Here is a 13,027-nt window from a genome sequence, read left to right on the forward strand (position 1 = left end):
ATGGCTTGTACTATAAGAAAGCATGATGCTACTTTATGTGGGGTTGTTTGATAAGGCTATATCCTCGATTACAGATTGGTATGTTACAATGTGTTGTTTCAGATTCATACATGTATTAGAAAGTAATTGTAAAAGTGTTTAAAAATTGTTATTTATCCTGCTCTCCTCTGCTCGATAAAAAAAAAAAAAAAAGTATATATGATATCATTGAATATCGTGGAACAATCTCGTCATGAGTCGAGAGAGAAAAGCACTCAATAAAAATAAAAACTGTAAGTGCACAATTGCAAATTAAAAACAGTTTCATGACAAAAAAAAAAAAAAAAAAGATCCCTCAGCGTCGCTAGCCCATCCCATACACTGTCAGTGATGCCCTGGTTTAGGTGGAGAGGTAACGGTATTTGCTTCGGGCTTGCTTTGAGACAAAAGGGATACCCCATAGGCCTGCCCACCCAGTATCTTATCCATAAATAACCAGCGCTTTTACGACTCTGAACGGGACCATTCAACAAAAATCCTTAGTTGAGTAGCTTGGTAATAGCACTGAAGCTCCCTGAAGCCCAGGCCTCCTTCCGCTGGGGGTTTATAGCTAAGGTCTCGACTGAAGCGGGAACATTTGTCCGCCGAGATGAATTTGTTTATCTCTTGTTGAAGAAGGCGTAGAGTGCCTGGAGGCGGCGAGACAAGGAGAGCCTGAAAAAGGAACACAATCTTGGGGATAGGGGGGGATCCATAATTTGATTGCGAAATGCATCCTAGTCAGGATAGTGAGTGGGAGTGCCAGCGACAAAGATCTAACTTAATCTGTTGGGTCAGAGTCTGATAGCTAGGGGTAACCGTCTCGGCTATGGTAGGAGAGAAAAGGAGACCTAAGTAGGGGATGGATTTTGGGGCCCACTGAAGGGGAGTGTGCGACTTAGAGTTTCAAGCGTGTGTGGGTGCAAGGTAAGGTCAAGGGCTTGCGATTTATGGATGTTTATTTTTAACCAGGACGCAAGGCCGAATGCTTCTAATTCAGTAATTACTGCGGGCAGAGATGTCAGAGGCTCCTCTAGGGAGACTATAATATTGTCCACATATAGACTTATAAGGTGCCCCCCCCTCCAAACTGGATACCTGTTATCTGCAGATTATTACAAACTTTGTGGGCCATAGGCTCCATATAGAGGGCGGACAGCAGGGGAGACAGCAGGCACCCCTTCCTCATTCCTCTGCTGATGTCAAATGGAGTGGAGGAGCATCCATTGTCCTTAACCACCGCCGTAGGTTGAGTGTAGCTGCTAAGGATCCATTTTTGAAAACAGACACCTATGCCGAAGTGGGCCAGGTTTGCAGCGAGATAAGGCCAGTGGACTCTGTTGAATGCTTTCTCGGCATCTATCGATAAAAGCATCCTCTCTTGTGCGAACCGCTGGGATTTATCGATTAGGTGTAGGATACGTCTGGCGTTATCGCTATACTGTCTTTGTGGTACAAAGCTGGCCTGATCCGGGTCCACAAGCCCCGTAAATACTGGATTCAGCCTGGCAGCTTAGATGCCCATAAACAACTTATGATCTGTGTTCAAAATGGAGATGGGGCGATAAGTAGAGCACTGGGTTTTATCCTTTCCCGGTTTAGGGATTACCACTATCGCCGCCTGAAGCAAAGAGGGAAACCGTGTGCCCGATTACGTTGAAGAGTCTAGCGAGGAGTGGCACTAAGCTTTGAAACAAGATCTTATAAAAGGAAGCCGTAAACCCATCTGGGCCCGGTGACTTAGATAGATTTTGGCGAGAGAAAAAGGGAATGACTTCCTTGATGCGGACCAGTCGATCAAGTTTGAGCGCCTGGTCGGATGTCAGAGAGGAGATGTTGTCCTCCTCTAAGTACGTTGGGACTGCATCTTGGGGAAGAGCCTGTGAAAAGTAAAGGGTCTTATAATAATCCCGGAAGGTATCTAGAATGCCCTTGTCTGTAGCCCAGTCCGGTCCCTCAGCATTTTGAGGCTCCGGATTCCTGTTTCCTGACGTTGGATGCGTAGTCGGTTGGCTAAAAGTCAATCTACCCGATCGCCGCCAACATAAAAGCGATGTCAAAGTGCTGGATATTCTGCTCTATCGATGTCAAGGCCGGCCAACTGGGTGCGGGCAGCTTCCAGTTGTCTCCAAACCAGAGGGGCTCCTGTTCGCTTGTGTATGTGTTCAAGTTCCAGGACTTCATGAGACAGTGTCTCGCTCTTGTCCAGGCAAAGATTATTTGCCACAGCTGCTATCGCTATAAACCCCCCCTAACTATGACTTTCAAGGCATCCCATAAGGTAGTGGAGTGTCGTTAAGCGCTAGAATCAATCAATCAGGGGATTTAAGCACGCTACTCACCCGTGAGGGTCTCAAGGCGCTAGATAGTCCTCGATTGTCTTAGTGATTTGCACTACCACCTCAGGGCGTTGGAGCAGGGCGTCTCTGAGTCGCCAAGTTCCAGAGTGGGAGTTAACTGACGGGATTGTGAGAGTCACCATTACTACGGAAGTGGTCTGATAGGTAGCATGGTTCAATCTCGGCAGATTGAATAGGAGCAGCGGTCTCCTGGCTACCTAAAATGTAGTCTAGCCTGGCATACGTCCTGTGGGTGTGATAGTAGGTGAAATCTCGGGAGAGCGGGTGGGACGTTCTCCATAGGTCCATCATTACCCTGTCGTTCAACCAGTTCTGGCCCTCTAGAGAGATAGCCCCGGTTTTGCCATGACGCTCTGTGGATCTATCTAGATCATTATTAAACACTAGATTTAGGTATTCCCCCAGTAGTACCCTTCTATCTTGTGTGCCCATTACCTCTGTTACTGCTTTGTGGATAAAAGACTCCTGCCCTTCATTTGGGCACTATATGGTGCCAAGTGTGATGCTACAGGATCCCAAGGTTAGGGAGTATGCTAAAAGTCTGCCCTTGATCTCAGCCTTCCTGGGACCCACATTCCCCTTGAATGACCGGGAGATCAATATTGCTACTCCCGCCATCTTGGATGGGAGGGATGAGAAATATTGACGTGGGAAAGCCTTAAATCGAAGTCTGTGTTAGTCTTAAGGGAGGAGGCGCGTCTCTTCTAACAAACATGTGAATTCCCAAATTCCCTAGGTAACAAAGGATTGAGCCCCGTTTCGATGAGTGATTAAGACCTTTAACATTATGAGAAATGATCCGTAATGTGTCCATCATAGTGGGCTACTGTGGTATCATGTTTGTCCTGGCCGTGCAAAGACTCACCCTGCTTCTGTATTGGTCGTATACAAGAGTGAATAGGTTAGGTGCACAAAGGTAGGCATTAAAATATTGTGCATGCTTACTCACAAGTTCCAAAGAAAAACCCAAAGAAGACAAATGGCCCAATAAAACATTAACAATTTGTCCTTCAAGCAGGAATCACTGTCCGAGATGTAAATCTTCATAGGATATTAAATGACAAAGGGGATGGTGGTGGCCATGCTCCCCGCTCCATGCCCAGCCCCCTGTTGATGCAAAATGGGGAAAGAAGCAATAAGGACTTGGAGATGGGCAAATACTTGCATCATGTCATCAGTGGCACAGATGTATCTCCAGCGAGTGAGACAATGACTGCCTATCGATCTCTAGCATCGAGGAGCTTATGTGCCGTTGCAACTCATAAGCTCCTCGTTTTCACGGCCATATCGTCCCCACCGGGAGCGCTCAGGTATGGAGTCTTTCAGATCAAGGAGGCAGCTCGCTTCTTCTGTGGTAAATAATTTAATTACCGGTACTTAATTTGATGCGGAAAATCTATAACAATAGCTCAGTAAAATAAGAGGCAGAATCCGTGGTATTAGAGGTTCGGAACGGGCTTTATTCCAAAATCAATTCGAATTGATGGACTCCATATTCCATCACCACGAAGGTTCAGGAAGTGAAGGACAATACTTTATTGACAGATAATCATATTTATAGAAGAGGCATTATAGTGAAACAGATGCAGGAGGCGTAACAGTTGATAACAGAGATAAAATCATACATGCGTAACAAAAATGGGTGTAACTAGGCGTAACTAAAGAACGTCATTAGATATGATGTCATAAATGGGTGGTTCCATGAAAGATTTTCGCAATGTCAGCAGAAATTCTTGGCAGAGATGCGCGCGCAGCAGCATGACGTGTCATTGACGTGTAACTAGAGGGTGAAGGGGACTTGACATTTAGCTCTACATGTGGAGACAGAAGTCTGGGGTTATGTCAACCTAATCCCAAATCATATCTAATATCCTATGTTTAAAGAACTGTGTTATCCAAAAAGAGAGGTCTCTTAGGATAGAATCTTATTCTATACTGACTATACTGACTGTTAGTGCGTGTACAAGCGTCTAAGTGTCTACACTAGATGCGAGGGGGTAGGAATATTCCATGGAAACAGAGCTATGAATTACTTGCATGAGGGCAGCGAGGCCTGGCCCCTTTGCACGGAAGCTGGAAGAATGTTTACCTAAACTACTAGACAGGAATGCATCGGATGAGGAGCGGAGCAGAGCAGATAATCTTGAAGGTGAAATACAGTTTTTGGCAGGCAGATAGGCCGACATATTATAGAAGAGGCATTATAGTGAAACAGATGCAGGAGACGTAACAGTTGATAACAGAGATAAAATCATACATGCGCAACAAAAATGGGTGTAACTAGGCGTAACTAAAGAACGTCATTAGATATGATGTCATAAATGGGTGGTTCCATGAAAGATTTTCGCAATGTCAGCAGAAATTCTTGGCAGAGATGCGCGCGCAGCAGCATGACGTGTCATTGACGTGTAACTAGAGGGTGAAGGGGACTTGACATTTAGCTCTACATGTGGAGACAGAAGTCTGGGGTTATGTCAACCTAATCCCAAATCATATCTAATATCCTATGTTTAAAGAACTGTGTTATCCAAAAAGAGAGGTCTCTTAGGATAGAATCTTATTCTATACTGACTATACTGACTGTTAGTGCGTGTACAAGCGTCTAAGTGTCTACACTAGATGCGAGGGGGTAGGAATATTCCATGGAAACAGAGCTATGAATTACTTGCATGAGGGCAGCGAGGCCTGGCCCCTTTGCACGGAAGCTGGAAGAATGTTTACCTAAACTACTAGACAGGAATGCATCGGATGAGGAGCGGAGCAGAGCAGATAATCTTGAAGGTGAAATACAGTTTTTGGCAGGCAGATAGGCCGACAGGCCGAGTCAGGCACCGTTAGCCGCGCAGGGAGTAGGACAAACTTCATGGATACAGATGCGAGCTCAGACTGGAGCTTTCAGAGGCAGAGGGCAGGAAAAGGCTTAATGGCAGAATCAGGGCCTACTCGCCTGGACTGTAAAATGGGATAAATGAACCATATAAAGCCGGTGGCCTTTCATACTTAGGAATAGAATATCCGGCCCATTCATGGCGGATCTGAAAGAGGACATGTTGACGGTGGACGCACATGTGTTTGCGTCTTCATAACTGGAACTGGAGAGAACCTACATGTACTTGTCATTTATACATGAAACCGTTGGGGTCCAAGATAGGGGACATAACTGCCCATAAAAATCCATATTTCCACACTTCCATGGAGAGGTTCTGATGCAGTTTTCTTTCCAGGCGAAATACAATTCTGAAGGGGTGCCCCATGAGTAGGCCACCCCTCTTTCTCAGAGGTATGAGGTAACAGGTCGAAAGGCCCTGCATTTTTGCAAAGTGGATGCCCCTAAGTCTTGGTACAGGACCGGGGACTGACCCTGGAACTGGATGGGGTGTTTGTTTCTCTCTGGTGCATTGTAAGATTTTCTCCTTCAGGGTGAAATCATGGACGCAGGTCAAGATATCCGCAGTGGACCCGGCTGAGATCTTCTGGGGCCCACCCTGTTTGCGCAATCAATCATGACCTCTGTGTTTTGAGGGGCTTCCTGAAGGGATCTAAACAAATCTTTCACAAATGCGGTGATGTCCTTTCCCTCCACACCGGATGCAACACCTTGCATGCATAGGCGTCTGTTTTTACGCTGGGATCTGTTCTCTAGATCCTCAGTGTGATCTTGCAGATCTAGGTGTTGGTCCTTCAGGCTGAGGATCTCTTGTTGGAGCTGCTCAATTTCTTCATCACATCTGTGTTCATGGTTTTCCAGCGTGGAGACGCGTTCACCTAGCTCGTCAACGTCTCGACAGACTTCTCTATGTTCTGCAGCCGGTTCGGTTTTAATGGACCGGAGGTCCTCAAGTAGAGAGGCAAACAGCGCTTCTAGGTATGGGTGGGTAACTGGCTCCTCCATGTGCATCACGTCTATGGACTCCTCTGTGGGCCCCAAGACACCTGCGTCGCCCGCCTAGGCCCTTGACTGTCTGAGAAGCATGTCTTTAACATTCCTGTCCCTCTTGCCTTTACTCGAGGCCATGGTGGTATGTAGTTGCGGTTTGGGGATCCCACCTTTGAGCAAGAGCAGCAGTGCAGTGTCGTCTAGTGAAAGGGCCCAGAGCACAAAAGAATCAGAGACCATCAAGAGTTATTCTCCTTGGAATATTTCGGAGGGTGACCAAGCAAAGGGGGCGACTAAGCTTGCTATAGTGCGGCACCGGAAAGCGAGCACCATGTGGATCATCAGAAGGAGGAATGTGCAGAGGCATGTAGCCTAGTGGTGTTGACTGGGCCCCTGTCTACTCCTTTCTCCCCAGTAGGCCAGGCATCAATGAGAACCGCTTCCCTTAAAATGGGAAGATTAAAGGTGGTGTGTAGCAGGGGGCCTCTGCTGCTGCTTTTGGTGGCTAGGGGAGGTGTACACTTTGGTTGCTACAGTCAAAAGCCCCACCTCCCCCTCACCTTCAATGCCTCGGTAGTCCAGCATTGAATGGGGGGCTGGGAGAAGTTGGCCTGGTATATGCTGTCTACTAGTTATAGTGGGCACCTTGCACCAGTCCAAACGACCTTTATTGATGATTAGGTTAAAGAAAACCTTTATTGAAAGCTATCCTTGTGGTAGCTATGGAGAGCAGCCTTCAGGCTAAGTCTCGAAGGAATGTAAAGCAGCTTGGTTTTCCAGATTATAACTTCCTGAATGACCAAATGAAAGGAGAACCACACAAGGTATATATAAAATAAAACTAAGAAAAAATTCCTGGCAAGAGGTTATCCCCCGTCCCTTATGAACAAAATGGAGAGTAGGGCTCTTAAGGTTAAACGAGAAAGTACATTGGAAGAAATAGCACCACGGAATAAGACAGGGAAAAGTTCCCCTACTGCCCTAGTAACTGGCTACAATAGGGATAGTAGCAAGATTTTCAATATTTTACGAAAACATTGGAGATTACTTGAGGAAGTACCAGGCCTTAAGGATGAAATTACAAGAAACCCAAGGGTTACTTATAGGTGTGGTCGAAACTTAAGAAATATACTTTGCCCTAGTTTCGTTACATCCCCTAAGACTCCCAATTGGATGACAGAAGGACAAGGCGGTTTCTTCACATGCATGAAATGCCGTGCATGTAAAATGGGAAGAAATAGGACCCGCACGTTCCAATTCAATACTGAAAAAGTCCATAGGATCAGACATATTATTACATGCAAAACTAAATTTGTCACATATATTTTGGGCTGCCCATGCAATATGATATACGTAGGCAGTACCAAAAGGGAACTAAGGATTAGGATACAGGAACATCTAAGAGCAGCAAGAAATGGGGATCTGAGATACCCCCTTACCACTCATATCCAAACTAAACATCACAAACCTGACGAGTTATGGTTCTTTGGGATAGACCATATACCGGTATCTCCCAGGGGAGGTAATAGAGAGCAGGAATTAAGAAGGAATGAAGCAGGTTGGATATGCAGACTTCGATGTGTGGAAGTGGAACACAATAGTGAATCAGAAATGCATTATTTTCTGTAAAACAATGTCCCATTAATCCCATGGTACATTGGGTAATTACAAACTATCCTAAGTACCCGTAACACATAATGATCTCTCCTTAATCCCCATGGTATCTGTTTTCTAATCATCAACGGAAGAGGTTACTGCATCTCCCACTAGGTTAAAATATATTTGTAGAATTGGACATTTCCCCTTTTATCAAGACCTATTAGTTCCCCACCCCCTCAAGATACACTTCCTTTGGACGATGTATTGTTTATTTGACCCCTTATGTGCTACACCAATTACAGTTTCTTCAATGGATATTGACACATCCTAGATATTCTATATACATATCGGGTGAATTTGTTCACACATTCTTCTTGTACAGTTTGAAAATCTTTTTGTTTCGTACTTTTACTAAATATTTATGATGTCAGTTTCGATTAATATTTATCATATCACAGTTCATCTGTTCGGCTCCTTTTATTTCCTTTTGGCGTTTTTACGTCTCCTATATGACGTTAGTTGACATTCCTACTTTTTATTAATGTGTTACTTCGCTGGTACAGTCTTTGTCTATCTGTCCTGAGTCACGCTTATCTGGTTAACTGACTATCATACTAATCATTGCCGTTACTCTCTCTCCTGCTATTGCCCTTAAAATATGATATTAGGAACCATTGGATGACTTTTTCTGTTATTAATGGTTTAGTATGCTTTATTTTTGCATACAAAACAAGATTATATTACCACTCAAAGATGGCGGCCGTGCTCTTGAACCCCGCTTTCTAACGCTCCTTTACACCTGTGCGTGCCCACGACCTGAGAGAACGAATTGAGGTGTCACTTATTGGCAACATTTTCGTGTGCTATACTAACTGTATGCTTTTTTCTTTTTAGTGCTTACCTACATTGCCAAATCTGTGGTCAGCCATTAATGACTATATCTTCTCGGACTACGATCTAAAATATCAAGATGTTTCCTACTATTTCCTCTTTTATTAATATTAGCAATCAAAAGATGATCATGGGATCCCCAAAGATCTACGAAAAACTATTCACTCCCGATTTTCTATGCTTTTGCATACAAAACAGGATTTGATTACCGCTCAAAGATGGCGGCCTTTCTTTCGATTCTCGCTTTTTATTGCTCTTTCACACCTGTGAATGCCCACGACCTAAGAGAACGAACTGATGTGTTACTATTTGGCAACATTTACGTGTGCTATACAAACGGTATGCTTTTTTCTCCTATTTAGCGCTTATTTACATTGTCAGATCCGTGGTCAACTATTAATGACTACACCTTTTCGTACTACGATCTAAAACATCAAGACGCGTAAAATACGTTTCCTACTACTCCGCCGTTTTAATATTAGCAGTCAAAAGATGATCATGGGATCATTTAAGATCTACTAAAATCATTTATTCCCGTTTTTCTATGCATTAGCTCACCCTTTTAAGATGGCGGCCGCTTTTCCCTATCCGGGTTTTATCGCTGTTCGGTACCCTGGAACGCCCACGTTCCATCAGGGAATCTCATGTGTTAGTATTTGGGAACCAGCCACGGGACTATATAAATAGCAAGTTTGAACCTCTTGCCCTGTTGTAACCTGACGGGGGTGACGTCTCTTTCTGAAACGGATGCGGAATCGGGTAAGTTGATACATCGGGTCCCTCCCACTCGCTTTACTAGGTGTACTTTGTTTCAAACCTTTCTGGTTTGTTTGCATTTATGGGGCTCGTTTTATTGACTATAGTAAGGTGTATTCCATTCGAATTATCCTGTTTGTTGATTTTCTACTAAGGGGTCAACATGGAATTAGTTTATTTCAGACTTGTCCATGTCATTATTTGAAATAAGGCATGATTGTTTTAGGCTATTTATGGTACCGTCATAGGCTTATTTAATCCACAAATTATTCCGCACATTTGTGCATTATAAAGCGGGCTACATGAGGCCATTTTTACCCTCCAATTAAGTTCAATTCTCTACCTACCCATATGCAGCTGTTTTTATAGGCATTATATATCTGGACCATTGCCTCTTTCCATCTTTGCCATTGATATTACACCTACTTGATGCTTTGTTCTCAACTTACTCAAAAAATGTACACTAATTATCTTTAGGCATCTTAAAGAGCGACACTGCTACTCACACCGTTGGACATAATGTAAATAGTATCAATGCTGGAAGGACAAGACCAGACCTAGCTACTTAGCGAACAATCTTTTTTCCTTGCAAATTGAAATCAAGACACACACCCCTTTGAAGTGAGTACGCATTCCATCCCTTATCAACTTGATGATATGTTGTCAATGTATTCAGACGGTTTTTAACTTGACCCGCTCTTTGGCTTCTTCCTAGTGACACATAATGATGCTTCCAGTGACATGACAACTGAACCAGAGAAAGACATTAAAAACACTAAGATTAACACAGCAATTCTTTTTGGTGGGTATATATCCTACTTCCCTAACCTTTGCACATACCTTTGTTGTCTCCCCCTTTTTCTCGCAACCAATTTAGATAATTGCCTTCATTGTAGACATGATGAAGGTTACCTAATTATTAGACTTTACCATAAGAAAGGCCCCCGAATCACTCTTTATGAAGTTTAGTGAGGATATTTCAAATGAAACTAAAACTTTAGGTGATGGCACACCAATTATGCAAATAAAATGGTATATCCTCCATTTTTTATTGCCAAAGGTCTCTTTTGATTAAGTCATCATATGTGAACAAAACTATTTCTGTTTATAACTAATCATTGTGACGTTGTGATGTTGATTTTATGTTGTTATTGATGAGAAGTACAAATAAGAATCATTAACTAATCCAATGACTCTATGTTGGCTGTCATCTATAAATAGATGTCCATTTCATCACTGATGGGAATGTGGGCCTTTTTAAAAAAAAAAATTTGGTCCTCTTGATGTCTGTTTATTGTATTGTTTTAATTGTTTGCGCCGATTTCTCATGTGTGTTATTTATTCTATGTATTTTTATAAAATTTGTTGCAGCCCTGAAGAAGTCCCGAGGTGGACGAAACGCGTCGGCTGCTTTGGCTGTTTTGGATGTTTTAATGTGTATATGACAATTGGAATAAAGAAGATTGCTTGGAAAAGAAACCTCACGGATTTGGATTAATTTAAACTATATTGGACATTTAGAGTGGTGCAACTTGTGTTGTTTTTTTCACTTTCATTCCAGAATTTGGAATAGCACTGTGTTAGCGGGTGCTAATCAGGTTTGCACACTCATGGTGAATAAGAATATCACCATTAGAAAGGATGGGATAATCCTAAATCCGGTGCTGTCCCAGAGGAATACCGCTAGCTTTGCTTTCTTTTATATATAAAATATATGTATTTATTACTAAACACTCTCTACTAACCTCTTTATGAGATTAGAGAACAAGATACACAATATTAAAGCACTAGAACGACAGTAAATAGCACAATACACAGTGGGCTCCAGGGGGAGACCGAACCATATACTTAGAAAGTGGTATAACAAGCATAACTTGACTAGACACAGTGCCTAGAGCACGTAGAATCGCTAGAACCCCAAGAAACCACCCAAGGTAGTGACACAGGGGACCCACGGAGGACACGTGCAGTGTGAGAACACAGGCGCGAGCTCCGTACAACTCCATGGGAAAGTCACGGTTGGAATTTTAAAGTTTAAGGACACTTAGGAGAGGACTTCAAGCAAACCTTTTGGAACATAGAAGGTTCTAAGGCCAGCTCCCTTGAGAGTACCAAGGTACCCGTGTTACCAATCCCAAGAGAGCCGGGTGCATAGGGGTCAAGTGGTGTCGGAAACGCTCGTTGATTTCAATGGCGTGATGCGAAGAAGTGCTGCTGCCGGGAAGATGAGAAGTGTCCGGCACGATCCAAGCCTGGATCGGAGCTGAGAAGAACCTGAAAGTAGAAGGGACAGAGTCTGGGCATGATAGACGATTGCCCACCGATGTCGGGTGTTTCAGGTGAGAAGAGGTGAAGCTTGACTCTGCAGCTACGGGGACCAGGGGACGTCGACGACAACCAAAGTCCGCTACTGAGCTGTCCCACGAAGGATGTCGAGTGATGGGGGGGGGGGGTCAGTGTCCGGATTGGAGACCAACAAGCCTTGGCAACTGCAACCCACGTGGTCAGAGAAAAGATGCTTCGGTGGTCACCAGCAAGGTCCTGGGGACTCCCCAAGTGATGGAGAGTCAGGGCACGTCTGGAGCAACCAGGAAAGCCCACTGAAAGTTAAAGTTACCTTCACAGGGACCCACAAGTCGACAGACCAGGGATCGCGAAGGGACCTTGAGCTGAATCACAAAATACCAGCCCACGGAACACTCATGGAGTGTAGGCCCGAAATCTTCAGTCGAAATACTGCTCGGGTCTGGACTACAAGTAGCCCAAAGCACAGCCTCAGGGGTCGCCAAACAGCATATGCTGCTGCAAATGTACACAGTGCCCAGGGGTTCGGGTTGCACGGTCTCCACGAGGCTTCTCAGAATTGCTGAGAGCACGGATCAACCTAAGAGACCACGGGAACCCACTTCCTGTGTTGCAAAAATCTTCAGAGTCCTTCAGGAGCTGCGTAGCTGCAAACCGGTCAGATACATTTCAAGTGCTTGCCTTTCAGGGGAGTAACTCCTTTACTCCAAGGGAGATACTTCAGTCATCCAGCGTAATGTAGATAGTCAAAGTACTTGGTTTCTGTAGCTGAGTTTCGTCCAGGTAAATCTAATGTCCTGTAGCCAGGGGTTCCTACTTTCTACCCAAGGAAGGGGTGGGACAAACTCTGGGGACCCACCTATGGGAGGGTCAGGACAGAGGGGTGGCTACACCCATGTCCTTTGTCCAGTTTTACGCCAGAGCAGGAGCAAATGGCTCCTGCAACCGATTTGAGCTGGACTATGCACAGGGACACAAAATGTGCCCCCAGTGCAGACATCAAAGCACTCCCAGAGTGCACCCACCCAGCCCCAATACTCTAAAGCCTGTCTGGGAGGTGGTCACACCTCCCTGTGACAGGAAACCTATTGTCCAGTCTCACCTGCCAGAGTTTCGTCCAGCAGCAGGAGGGCAGACTCGTGTCTATTAGCTGGCAGCATCCATTTTCTGATGCAAGGGTTCTGTGAAGCTGGTACCGGGTGTACCGGTGTTGTCATATTTC

Source organism: Triturus cristatus, chromosome 3_2 (genome assembly GCF_964204655.1).
Source record: "Triturus cristatus chromosome 3_2, aTriCri1.1, whole genome shotgun sequence".
NCBI lineage: Eukaryota > Metazoa > Chordata > Amphibia > Caudata > Salamandridae > Triturus > Triturus cristatus.